The following is a 12,674-nucleotide window of genomic DNA, read 5'->3' as shown; positions in this document are numbered from 1 at the left end:
CTGTGATCTGGGTATTTTATTCAGCTTTAAATATTTGCTGCTCATAGTGAAAGTGCTGTGGTTGTGGGATGACTCTTATAAAGCACGTGTAAACAGCAGCGTAATGGATGTGCTGCTCTTTGTCTAACCAAACATTTCTAATATCGGTTTTTAATGAGCCTAATCATTCCAAGGGCTCCCACGTGGCCTGTGCTGGTCCTTCTCCTGAAACTTTTCCAAACTTATTTATGTAGTTCTCAGGTGCCTTCTGAGACACCAACATGCTAAAGTTCTCAAAGATCCCACTACCATACTGGGGCCATTTGTCTTTCTGGCTAACATTTACTGCAACCCAATTTCAGTGGTGCATCAGCACGTGAAAACCCTGCAGGCACTGACTCCTATCACAAGCTGTTGAACAGAGGAGTGCTGTTAGCTCCACTTTACCAACTACAACTGAGGTCTGAATCCTCAGAAGTGTTTAGCTCAGTAGGGACCACAGTGGTGAAAGCAAATGGCTGAGAAATCTGCCGCAGATTATGGTATGCACATATGCAGTCAGATGCTTAAATGCACGTGACAAACTCAGACTCAGGAATTTGCCAAATGATGCTCAAGAAGGCTGTGGTGTGGGAACAGGGTAGGACTGTGGTCTTCGGAGATGCAGGTTTATGCTTGTCATGACTTCCTGTCAAGTCCTTCGTTATGTCCTTGTTCGAGGCCTTAGTGGACAAAGAATTGCATATTCAGCCTGCAAAAGCCACATGGTCACTACCATCCTTCCATGTGACTTTGTAGTAAGATATTCTAGATGCAGGTCTTTAGCTTTTCCCATGCCAGGACCACATCGTTTGTTCCCCTTATCACCTCTAACCAAGTACAATCTCATTAACTTCAGCAAGGTCCTTCTGGAGTTGTACAGAGGTAAATGAGAGTCCCTGGGTGTCCTGTCTGGTGGAGAAGAAATTCGGAATAGATGGCACAGCCCACACAATTCCTTATGAGTCAGGTCGCTTATGAAGGAAATTATCATTTGTTTGCATAAGGGATAATACCCTAGTGAGCATCTGCTTAATCTTAGCTGTCACTTAGCAATAGAGGATATGCAATTCATGCTGCCTCCCACTATACATAGCAGCAACCAGTTAAAAAGGAAACTATTGTCATCAATTACATGAGTCAATGCTTTAGAGAAAGCATCCTCCACAACTGTGTTTCTATAATCTAGTTGTGCGTAGTTAGTTAATTTGCAGGCTTTAAGAGACTCAGACAACTATCAATATTAGCCTTACAAGCACGTTGTATACCAGCAAACATAAATGAGGTTATCATTAATATACAGTGGAGTCTGTTAGGAAGCATGCCGTACCGGAGTTCCCTTCCTCACACACGCTCTTTCATGCGTACACATAGAGGAAATGCATCTAACAGTCTCCAGCACTGCAAAAGCCTTTTTTTTGTAAGTGGTGCAGCTTCCAAACTGCTCATCACATATCCCAAATCTGGCTATGAATTGCTTGGGGAAAAAAAGCTGCCTATTCAGTTGCAAAAAGCTGCTGCTTATTATATCCATTCTGGTTTAGTCACCCCTAATATAGACATATCTAAAAATCTTCCCAGATCTATTTTGAGGACTGTCTGAACACAAAAATATTTCTTTGATGACAAAAAGTGTCTTGTTGGTATATTTAAGAGTCTTCAAAGGCTAAACTGGGATTGGATGGGATCCAAGTTTCTGAAGAGCAAAGGCATTGGGGAAGACAGTTTTATACGATCTGTAGCAGGGAGCGTGACAAGGAAGTTTGTCAGGTTTAAAAAAAACAACAACAAAACAAAAAAACCCCACAATTCTGGTGAAAACCAGGAAAACTCTACTGAAGATGCTAAATATAGTAATTGAAATCAGACTAACGGGATTCAAAAATGGGCTTAACATCTGAAACATAGAAAGGTCCTAAAAGTGGTTTACATTTAGCAGCAGAGTTGTTTGTCTTCTCTGTTATAGTTGCCTTGAATTCTAGGTCTAGAATTCAGAGCTGAGAGGAAATGTGTTAATCAAGAAAGGCTCCAAAAGATGTCTCTGTGGGACAAGGTAACAGCAGATAACTGTCTGCAGAAAATCATGTGCAGCCCTAAACTGGCAGCTCTAGATTGATCAATGAATGAAACATAGCCAGAGACTCTAACAAAAGAAATCACTCCTTGAGTGCTCCAAGAGTCTCTTGGCCAAGGGCGTTGAGAGGAGCTGATAGATCGAAGGGAATTGAAGCAGAGATCATGGCCTTGTCAGATGGCATATGGGGATCATTACCAACCCCTGTAAAGTGGTCTTCTCTCTGCAAGCACACAGGAAACCCGGCAAAAAGTTTGAAGTTGTACAGCAAGCATTAGCTGTCTTTTTGATCCAAACTATAGGATGGCAAACTGACTTGTTCACAGGCGAATGGAAGCCTTTAAGCGCTGGGGTAACATTAATCGATTTCAGAGGAGCGGAGTAAAGAGCATGATGTTAATTGGTAATGGCTGGACTTCATTAATTTTAGACAAAATGCCTAAGACGCCATGTAAATTGTTAGTATTAACTGTTGCAGTGGTCGTTTCTTAACTTAAGGGCATAGGATAAGGAAGTCTGGCTAAGGCGCAACCTGATATTAGATGCTAGACGATAAAAATCATGCACATCCTGCATGGGGCGGGGGGTCTGTTCTTGGTTCTTCCAGCTGGGCTGTGTGAAGACCTTAGACACATCCTAGCACCTCTGGGGGAGGGGAAGAAATTCCTATCTATTATCTGAATAATACTGGAAAGAAAGATATTTAATAGACATGCAACTAGAATGGAAGGTACACAAAATCGTCTATACGTAAGTAGGTAAAGAGCCCCTTGTATGACTGTACTGGAAAAGAAAGCACAAAATGCAAAAGCTGGTCAAGTATTTTGAATATCAAACTTGAATGAAATTTCAACAAAAAAAATTTCACTTACACTTTGGAAATCAGACCTTGACTTTCTGAGCGAGTTCTGGTAAGATGTGGTAGAGAGGATTCTTGCTGAGAAATCAAAAACTTTCTAGTTACCAAAAATTTTTTTACTCATAACTGCTTAGAATGAACATAGTCTCTATGTTTGAAGGTGCGGACTGAGAGAATTAAACTCAGCTCTGTAGTTCCAGCCTTGACTCTCCCTATCTTGTATCCCCTGTCCTCCTTGCTTCTCGTTTCCTAGACCTAAGGCTGTGCCAGCGGTCAGGTGAAAGGCAAGAAAATATCACTTCTCTGCTTGTTCCCTTGAACATTCTTAAATCCTCCCATCCGCTTTAAAGAAGAGGCCCTAGAGAACTTGTCAGGTGCCATTTTAGTCTGTGTAACAGCAGTATTACAATAACTTAAGGCCTGAGGTGGGTCCATGGTCTATGAAAAATCTTTCCATCAGTGTGGATGCAATGCTGAGACTTATGCATTGATTCATCCAGAAAGAATGATGTATGCAGGAAGCATTAGGAGCGTTCAGGACATGCATTTGGCAAAATATTAAAGTATACAATCCTAATGAGCCTTTCAGCATTAATATCTGTAACTGTAGGAGAAAGCGGTCTCAAATCCTCCCAGATTTACTTTGTCTCCATGCCATAGAAAGCAGCACATCTTTTAAGAGCAAGAGGCCTCTGTGTAAGGAAGAGCTTAACTCCACTGACTCCTTTGGTTTTGGCTCCTTGTAATTTTTATATTAAGATAATGCACCATTAAGTAACGCACTGGCCAATCGCATGCTGATTGCTTGCTGTTATTTCAGACATCTATCAGTGCTAAGCAGCCATTAGTATTTACCCACCTGAACCTTATCACTATGTGCACTTAGTAACCCGGATTCATTTGCCATTATGTAGATTTCTTTTCTTTTTTTTTTGGTTGACACACTCATTCTTTAAAGACAACAACCCAAACAAGCCTATTATAGCTGTGAGCTTGTCAGTCATCCCTGCTAAGCAGGCTGAAATCAGAATGTTTGCACTTCGAATTTGCTCAATTGGTCCTTTTCCATTATTCAACCTGGATTGCTTCTGTTCACCACCCTTGTCCACTGCATTAACTGTCTATTACCTTGTTTACCGTGGTCGTGTTAAATGCCAGCTTATGAATGTCAATTTGTTCTCCAATTAGCTATGCCTTATTGACTTGCCCTTAGACGTTCAAACATAAGCTTTCTGAAGTGCCTATCACTATAAAACTGATTTGTTTAATTTTTTAAAGCGATATAACTTTAATGTGTCCTTTTATTTTACTGTTATCTTGGTTACCCACATTTAAAGTCTGTTTATGGAGTGGGGTTTATTCTAATAGCTTCATATCTGTGTTAATATTTTGTGACAGTTTATGTACTTAACTTGTACAGAGGATGCATTAATTCTCTTCTCCTGGATGTGGCATACTAGCAGGAACCTGTTAAAGATACCTTTCAGACCTGTGGGAAATCTTTGTAAATGCGGATACGTTTTGTGGAAGAAAAATTAAGAAATCCATTTACTTAGGCAGCTCTCAAATATTTCCTCTGCCATGTATAGGAGTGGAGGCAACTGGTGGTGGGCCGGAGAATGCTTCAGGGGAAGAGGGTGCAGAAAGCACGGGCTCTTGGCTCTGCAGAGCAGGTGAATGCACACAGTCCTGTGCCTTCCGCAAGCAGTGTCAGTGCAGGACTAGCTCGTTCCCCTGGGAAGTTCGGAATTAAGAAAAGAGAAATCGCGTCACGAAGCAAACACGCTCCTTCCTCTGTCCAACCGGGTGCCGACTGGATTCTGTAAGATGTAGAATATGCCGGAGAGTTGTACAGACTTAAACGTCCCCAGCATCTCGGGACACATTTGTGATCTGGCACATCTCGGGCATAACCTCGGTCGGTGTGCCGCTGCCCTGGGCCCTCCGCCGTGCCAAGAGGTGGGGTGTGTTAGCTCGGGAGCAAGCCGACTTCAGCCTGTGGCTCCTGGACCGGTTCGCATCCAGCCGGCTGGAAGCAGAGGCAGAATGAGCTTCTGTCCCCCCGCGGGGTACCACGTCAGCAGGCTGGCAGGCGCTCCTGCCTCCTTGGTGGCTGCCTGGCAGTGGCAGGAGACACTTTTTCTTTGTGGCGAGGTGCTTTACTAACCTGAGACCCTAAATTGTATCCCTTGCTTAGTCTTCTAGACGGTCTGTAAATGACCTCCTGTGTGGGCCACCAGCAAACGCTGAACTGAATATCTTCATTGTCACAAAACGACAACTGTCCCTGAGCTGTAGGAGATATTTTCTTCTATAGGAATCAGCAATATGGTGGGTTTTCCCCTCCGTGTCCATCGGTAACTGGAGGGGCGTCAGGGGGAGCATGGCACACGCGTGTGCTGCGGTCTCGGTTGCAACAGCCTAATGGCAAGCGGCGAGCAGGCTCTGGGCAGCCTGAACTAAGGGGTTAAAACCCAGGCAACCGGGGTCCTGACTTTTCTCAGGTTTCTCAAAACAGTCTGCTTTGGACATCTCTGGCAATTATCTCCGTGCTGAACGTACCTAGAAGTAGTGCTTGGTCTGGACTTGCTGTTGGAGTGTTTACTGGGAATTATCTGTCATGAGACAGAGACAATAACACACTGGCACAAATGGTTTATTTTTCTTTCTCCACTCTTAACTTCAAACATCCTTTTCTGCCTTAGCTCTCCTGCTTCCAGCTAGGAAAGGTTCCCTTTGATTTAGAAAATAACTCTGGAAGAGATGACACCAGTAACATTTTCTACTGAGCTCTTCTGGCAGTCCAAAGATGGTTTAATTGTCAGTTTTAAAGGCTGTTCACTGGAAATTCAGAAGCATTATAAAAAAAACCATGAAATTTTGCTCAGAGCTCTTGGGAGCGGGAGGAAATTCAGTTTCTCCATCTGTTTTAGGCTTAGTTCATGACACCCTAAAGAAACTAGGCCCTGGTTACCTTAGGTACCCACCTCTATGCTGGGGTGATACTGCAGATGTTCAAGCTGCTTGAATGACTTCACTGACCTTCTCTGCACTCTCAGCAGCATTACATGGTGCCTGGGGAAGCACAGAGTTCGAGGGATTCACAGCCGTGAAACTGCTTCTTACAATGTTTAGGCTGTTATTTGTGACCCCCGCGCTGTTAGATGCAGGGAGCTGCATTTAGCCATGAGATTTTAATTGCCATCAACTGCTGAGAGTCAAGCATAATGAAATATATAAGCTGAATTAGACTTTTAATTTTTCTAGTCTTTCATTTCCTCCTCTCTGCAGCAGCTTGACTTCATATTTTGCCAACTATTTCTCTTTTAATCCATCTCTCCAAAAAAACTGTACAGTTTGGTTCATTGGTACCCCTAGCACCCCAAATACCGCTTTCACTTGTTGGTATGTACATTCCAGGTCCGTTCTGAGTGACTGTATCATGCTACTACTGAGAAAAGAAGCACAAATCCGGGTTCAATTCAAGTCAATCAGTCTTATGGGAACTGAATCCACTCTCTGAAAATAACACATCTCTGAAAGTCATCCTTGGAGCTTTTCTTTTGTTTTCTTTCTTAAGCAAACCAGCCAAAAAGTTCCTTAGACTTTCTGAAGAAATATCTCTGGGACAAAAGCACAGAGAACTCTTAGGAAGGAAGCAAAGCAATGGCTATGAGGGGTTTTTGCTGCTTTTTTATGAGTAGAACTGTGTAAGACAAGTGTTTTTTGGCATCAGAGCAGTGTCAATAAATGGCTTTTGCCGTTATCTAAATGCTTTAGCTGTGCTTGGGCGTTTAATCTCTTGTAAAAGCTGTTTATTGCCTTCTGTACTGCTCTGCAAGGCACATTATCCCTTAAGTATATGAATGACACAATTAGTCCTCTTAGAGACTTACCAAAATACTTTTGATTAAAGGTCAAGCACAAAAATTCAGATGCTACTCTCCTTAATTAAGAAAACCGGCCCTCCTGCATAAAGATGCATATCAGTACTGAAGGGAAATCACAGTGATGGGAAGAATCAAATGGATGCAGTTCTGTGGTGAGAATAAATGCTTTGTGACCGTGTTTGGTTTCTAGGTAACAAATTGAAATCACGAAAGGTGTTCATAAAAGTCCATTTGACTATTAGTGATCTTCTCAAAACAGATTGTTAACTTCAATATGCTGTGTAAAATGTAAGTGGCATTTATAGGTGGCATCACAAATAACAGGCAATCAACCCTCATTAACACTGTAGTTTATAATTGCAGATTACTGTAATTTGTGAGGTATTTAGGATTTTGCAAGGGTGTTATTTCAACTGTTGGGAGCTAATGAGAGTGGTAGAAATTTACTGTAAGTTTAGTCTTGTATTCTTCTTTAGAAAACAATTGACACTAAATAAAGACTTCAGCCTTTAGTTTGTAATCGGAAAAAACCTTAACAAGTATTACACTGAATTTTGATTGTGGGGAAACCCAGACCGTTCAAGTAAATGGATGTTGCCTATGCTCACCTGCTTTTAATCCTTCCTTTTCCAAGGAAAGAAAGGGAAAGTAATGCGCAGAGGACAGCAGTTCATGTCTGTCCTTTGGATAACTTTCTGATCACCTCTAGCAATTTAATGAAAGGAACTCATTTTGCCTTGTTCCTGTATTTTCCATTTTTTAATTGTAGGCAGCAAGATAAATCCTTTCTTGTAACCATTCTTTGTGATGTCGACAAACTTGGGCAGTTCGGATGGCGACCTCAGAAGTATTCCACTTTTGGGTATACATCCGAACTCTAAAGTCTTTGAGGCTAGCCCTGCGTTCATTTGCTTTCAAGTACCATTTGCTTGGTACAATAAAATGCATGACACATGTCCTTACTATAAATTAGCAAGGCGTCCTAACCTTCCACAAAGGTTAGAGCTGAGTTACTCCAAGTTTTAAGGGTGTTCATAATTAGGGACTTGAATTTGCTTTGTATGATCTTTAAGGGAAGTGTGAATTTAGGTCTTCTGAACTGTTAAGTAATTGGGGTGTACACACTTATGCCCTGCCGCTGATGGAAAACCTTTCCTCCAAATGGAAAAACAGCTTACGTTTCCGTCCATGGCTCCATTCTTTAGCACCAAGGGTTGCTTGAATTTAGTCTGGTTATAATTGCTGAGGTAGATTAAACTTGTAATCACATTGACCCAATTATCATACAGAACACACTGTTTCCCTACCCTGACGTTTAGAGTATGTTAATAGACTTCATAGCTCCCTTCATCCCAGAACCAGTTATGTCACAGTTACTAATGCAATTTGATCTGCAGGGCTGCCTTTGCCTATTTTTTTCATAAGCCTCTCAGTTCCCTCATCCCTGAGAATGCCTGACTGATGAATTTCATTCTTCCACAAACCTTCTCCTAAAGTTAAAAATAAAAGTCATTTTTCAAAAAAATGCTGACTGTCCACTGAGCTCCCAGGTCAAATCAAAGGGGAGCAGTCACGGTGGGCAGATTGAAGGGACCTCTTCGAAGGAAGCCTGCTGCTCAGCAGAATCTCAGAGGGAAAATATACTCTAGCAACGGACAAATATCAGAAGATTCTGACAATCATCCACATATTCAGGGTACATGCCAACTATTCCAAAGATAGATATGTTATAAGAATCGGATTGATTTGCAGGATTGCTGGGTTTTGGCATTGTCAGAACTGCTGCAAGCACAAATGTACTTAGCTGGTTTCAGACTTGGAAGTCGTCGGAGGACAGCACTGGGATACCTGAGCATCCTGCCAGGCTTCCAAAACAGAAGAGATTCAGGCTTCAGTATCTGCCACCAATAGTAGCTGCAGCAAGAGTGAGCAATCCTCCTAAGAAAAACCCCAGTAGCATCTCTGTACTTTCATCTAGCATGCCTGAGGATAACCTGCAACAGCTTGAAATTTTTTTCTGTACAGCAATGACATTAAAAGAAGTACAAGTTTTATTTTTTGACTGTGTTCATGGTTCACAGGCAAAAATAAAAATACAAACCCTCCAATTTAAGTCCTTCAGCCAAAAATATATCAATTTGCAAAGCAAAATATAGCAGTCACTGGTATTCTTGACAGATCTAGTTTTGCTAATTTTAGGAGATATCCCTAAAGGTGAGCTTGGAAGGATGTCATATCTGACTCTTATCTTTGAATCCCGTATACTTATGTTTATTAAAATCAATATAATCCATTAGCCTACATTGTTTCCATTTTTAATAATCTATTGATATATTGCCTGGGCTTTTACGGGACTAAACAAATTTCCTCTTTATGTGCCCTGTAATAGCCGGAGGTCAGGCTGGTTGAGCGCAGTTGCTGTATATAAATGTTTATTTACTGCCTGACTACTGATTGAGAACATATCTGGTCCACAGGCTTCAGATGGCTTTTAAACTAGAGATTTATGGCTTACTTCCTGTTTTCCAGACATAGTACACCATTTTTAAAGTAATGAATGCAAGGTATTGTGAAAATAATAGCCAGGGATTGCCCCAAACTCCACGTTTGAGAACATGGACTATCGGGACCTCCATTATTTCATCATTCATTTGTTTTCTATTGGAGTGGTTTTACGTATGTTAAACACTCTTCTGTTTCATTTTCCTTTGTGCCAGTATGTCCCTTTAGTCTGGAGTTGCCCGCCTGGAGCAGCTGAAGTGCCCGCCTCAGCCACTCAGTGGCCAAGTCAAAGCAAGTTGGAAATCTGTGATGAAGAACCTGACCGACTTTTGCCTAGCAGCTATCCTTCTCTAGCAGCTTCTCTTCTGCTAGCCCCCAGTTCCACAAACCCCCCTAAGTTTACACTTAGGCTTGGCTTTAAGCATGAGTCCAGGTCCCTTCTTTGTGTGGTTTCTTGCCTTTTTGCTTCCAGCCCTCAGCGTCTTGCAGAATGTGCTTATTTTTAAGTCCCTAAAAGTAACTATTGAAAGAGACTTGTTTGGCTCGGAGCTCTGTGTATGTATTTTTTGGAAGCCACGTTACATGACACATCAATTAACCAGGCTTGTTTGAGTCCTGTATCCCACGTGGGATATGCATCTGCTTCATCTGTTAAATGTTAAACATGCTCTAGTCTTTACCCCTGCCACTTAAAGCTGTGTCTGAAGTAATGAGTGCCAAGTTCCTTTTAGGCTTTTGTTCTCCAAAAGTGTGAACATTCATCCACCCAGCAAAATGCGAATAGCTCCTTTGTCCCTACTGTTACAAGACAGGGAAATCACATTTTTCATTATATTATTGTGATAAAAGCACTTACTAATATAGTATCTTAAATTGATGACAGCAAACACATAGCTAATGTTGTTACACAGCTGTGACAATAGGATGTTTGTAATCAGAAGTTTGCCTAAGTTCTTGTCTCAGACTGATATCTGCTGCACAGCCATAGTCAGAGAATTTCAGTTACAAATCATAATTTCATATGAGAAAATTGGCCATCATTTAGGACATTCTTGCCTCACAGGGATTCTTCCATGTGTAAATCCTGATAGTCTAAATTTCTTGGCAGCAAATTGGATGCGAGTACAAGAGCAATTGACTGTAATTGTCCCCTGGGGATGGGATCATTTATTTATTTGTTTTTACAATTTTCATTCACCCAGTGGATATCGCTTCCCTCTGGACATAATGTGGTTTAGAATCATCATTGTTATAAAGATGTTTTACATCCTTATGGAAATCTGTTGATTTAAGAGTCAAACTATAGCTTGCAGGAGGCAGCAATTTAAATAGGCAAACTAGCAGTAGGTCTACTGCTGAGAGCGCTGATGGCCATAACATGTTCTGCCTCGTGTACTGAGCCAGATTTGGCACTATTGACATCAGTGGGGGATTTTCCTACTGATTTCAGTATGTGTGCGTGCGGGGGGGCGATTGTATTTACTCCTGTGAATACCTTTTCTCCCAGACTGTGCCTTGCTTGGTGATTTAGATGGCAACCTCGAGGGGCAAGGGCTAGTGGCACGCTGACTGGACAGGCTTGGGGTAAGCCAGCTCCTATTTGGACGTCTTATAGTCACGTTAGTCAGACCTCTGGAGGCTTTTTAAGCAAATTCTGTCATCATGTTATCGTGATGGTGCAACTTCTGAACAAGACTGTTCTGCATCCCTCCGGCTCAGAAGGCAAAGGCGCTCTGGGTTGCTTTCCTCGGTCTGGGGTAATTGCACCCTGCAGGAAAATCACCAAAGTAAAGATGACTTGTAACACTGAACCAGCTCAATTGCGTTTTGTTTTCCTGATGTTAAGATATTGCACAGTGTGTGGCTTCAAATAAGAATGAAGCAGTGGGCCTCCCACGTGCCGGACTGTCATGCTCAGGAGCAATTCTTTTTACAGATCTCCACCAGCTTCCTTGGTGATGTCTGTGTGGTTCCCAGTGCGGATCTCTGGCCCCTAGATGATGCTGTTCATCTGTCAGGCAAAGCTCTCACGTTGCAGAGATCTAAGTGTGCCTTTGACAACAATTGAAGTATTTTGGCGATGCTGCAACATGACAGGAGTTGGAACAAATGTGCCAGCTACCCTGTTTTTCTTGTAAGGAAATGAGAGTGAAGAGAGGTGGCTGCAAAAGCGTCATGTTAGAGTAGCCCTGACACACAAATGTAGGCCCATTATGTGAGTTTTCTGTGCATTTTTAACCTGTTATTCCATTAAAATGGGTCCTAATCAAAGCAACACACAGCGCAGTGTGGACTGTATCCTGCCTGGGGGACACAGAGCTCCTTCATGGAGAATATGCTCGTTAAAATGTGTAACGACAAACATAACTCCCCAATATTTTGTATGCTCATTAAATGTCCAATATCGGCATTTTCTATAATAAAAACATGGCGTTCTTTATTAATGTATTCGACACCAGCAAAAAAGTGGCAGGGAGGGGTGAGGTGACTCGCTGCCCTTCTCGCTCTGCGTGCAAAAGTTCCAGGAGCGTTCCCACCGTGTCTCTGCATAGAAGCACCACAACTGTTACAGCAGGGATCTTTATTTTCTGTGGACTGTGAAGCATGGATCCTGATACGTGTGGGTACTCACAAGACAGAAGAAGTGAGGGAAAAGTCAGAAAGCATCAAGGGCTTGATTCAACACCCATTAGACTCAAGTGGAGAGTGATAGATTTTAAAGGGAACCTACAGGTGCAATAGCTACTTAACAGGATTTTCAAAAGCACTTGGGTGTCTAATTCCCATTGATTTCACATGAGGGAATTGGCCTTCACTTATAGGACATGATTTACAAACAGAGGTTCTTCCATGTGTAGATCCCACTGATCTGTAAATTGCTTGGCAGCAAATTGAATGTGAATATGAGCACAATTGGCTGTGATTGTCCCCAAGGCACAGGATAATTTCTTTGTTTTTACAACACCCATAACATCCAGTAAACACAGTTTTCCTGAAGGGATGATAAAGGGGTTCCAAGGAGACCTAGGCCCCTGGCTGCTTTTGAAAATCCTTGCATTTATTTTTAAATGAATAGCTTTAAAAATTTGGAAATCTTCCCATTACCTTCTGGAGCAATACTCAAAAATTTAGAGGCTTGCCTCAACTTCTCAGTCGCTAAGAGGAGCTGGTCGTGATGTAGAGGAAAATTCAGTTTCAGAGAAGTCTCTCCTCTGAGGTGTAGAAAACAGTGGATTTGTCTTATAACTTCCAGATGCTATCTGCTGCTAAAAAAACCAACAACACTTAAGCTTGTAAATAAAAATACATATTTTTTCACCAAATTTCAAAC

Source organism: Calonectris borealis, chromosome 23, assembly GCF_964195595.1.
Source record: "Calonectris borealis chromosome 23, bCalBor7.hap1.2, whole genome shotgun sequence".
Classification (NCBI taxonomy): Eukaryota; Metazoa; Chordata; class Aves; order Procellariiformes; family Procellariidae; genus Calonectris; species Calonectris borealis.
This window is presented reverse-complemented; position numbering follows the sequence as displayed.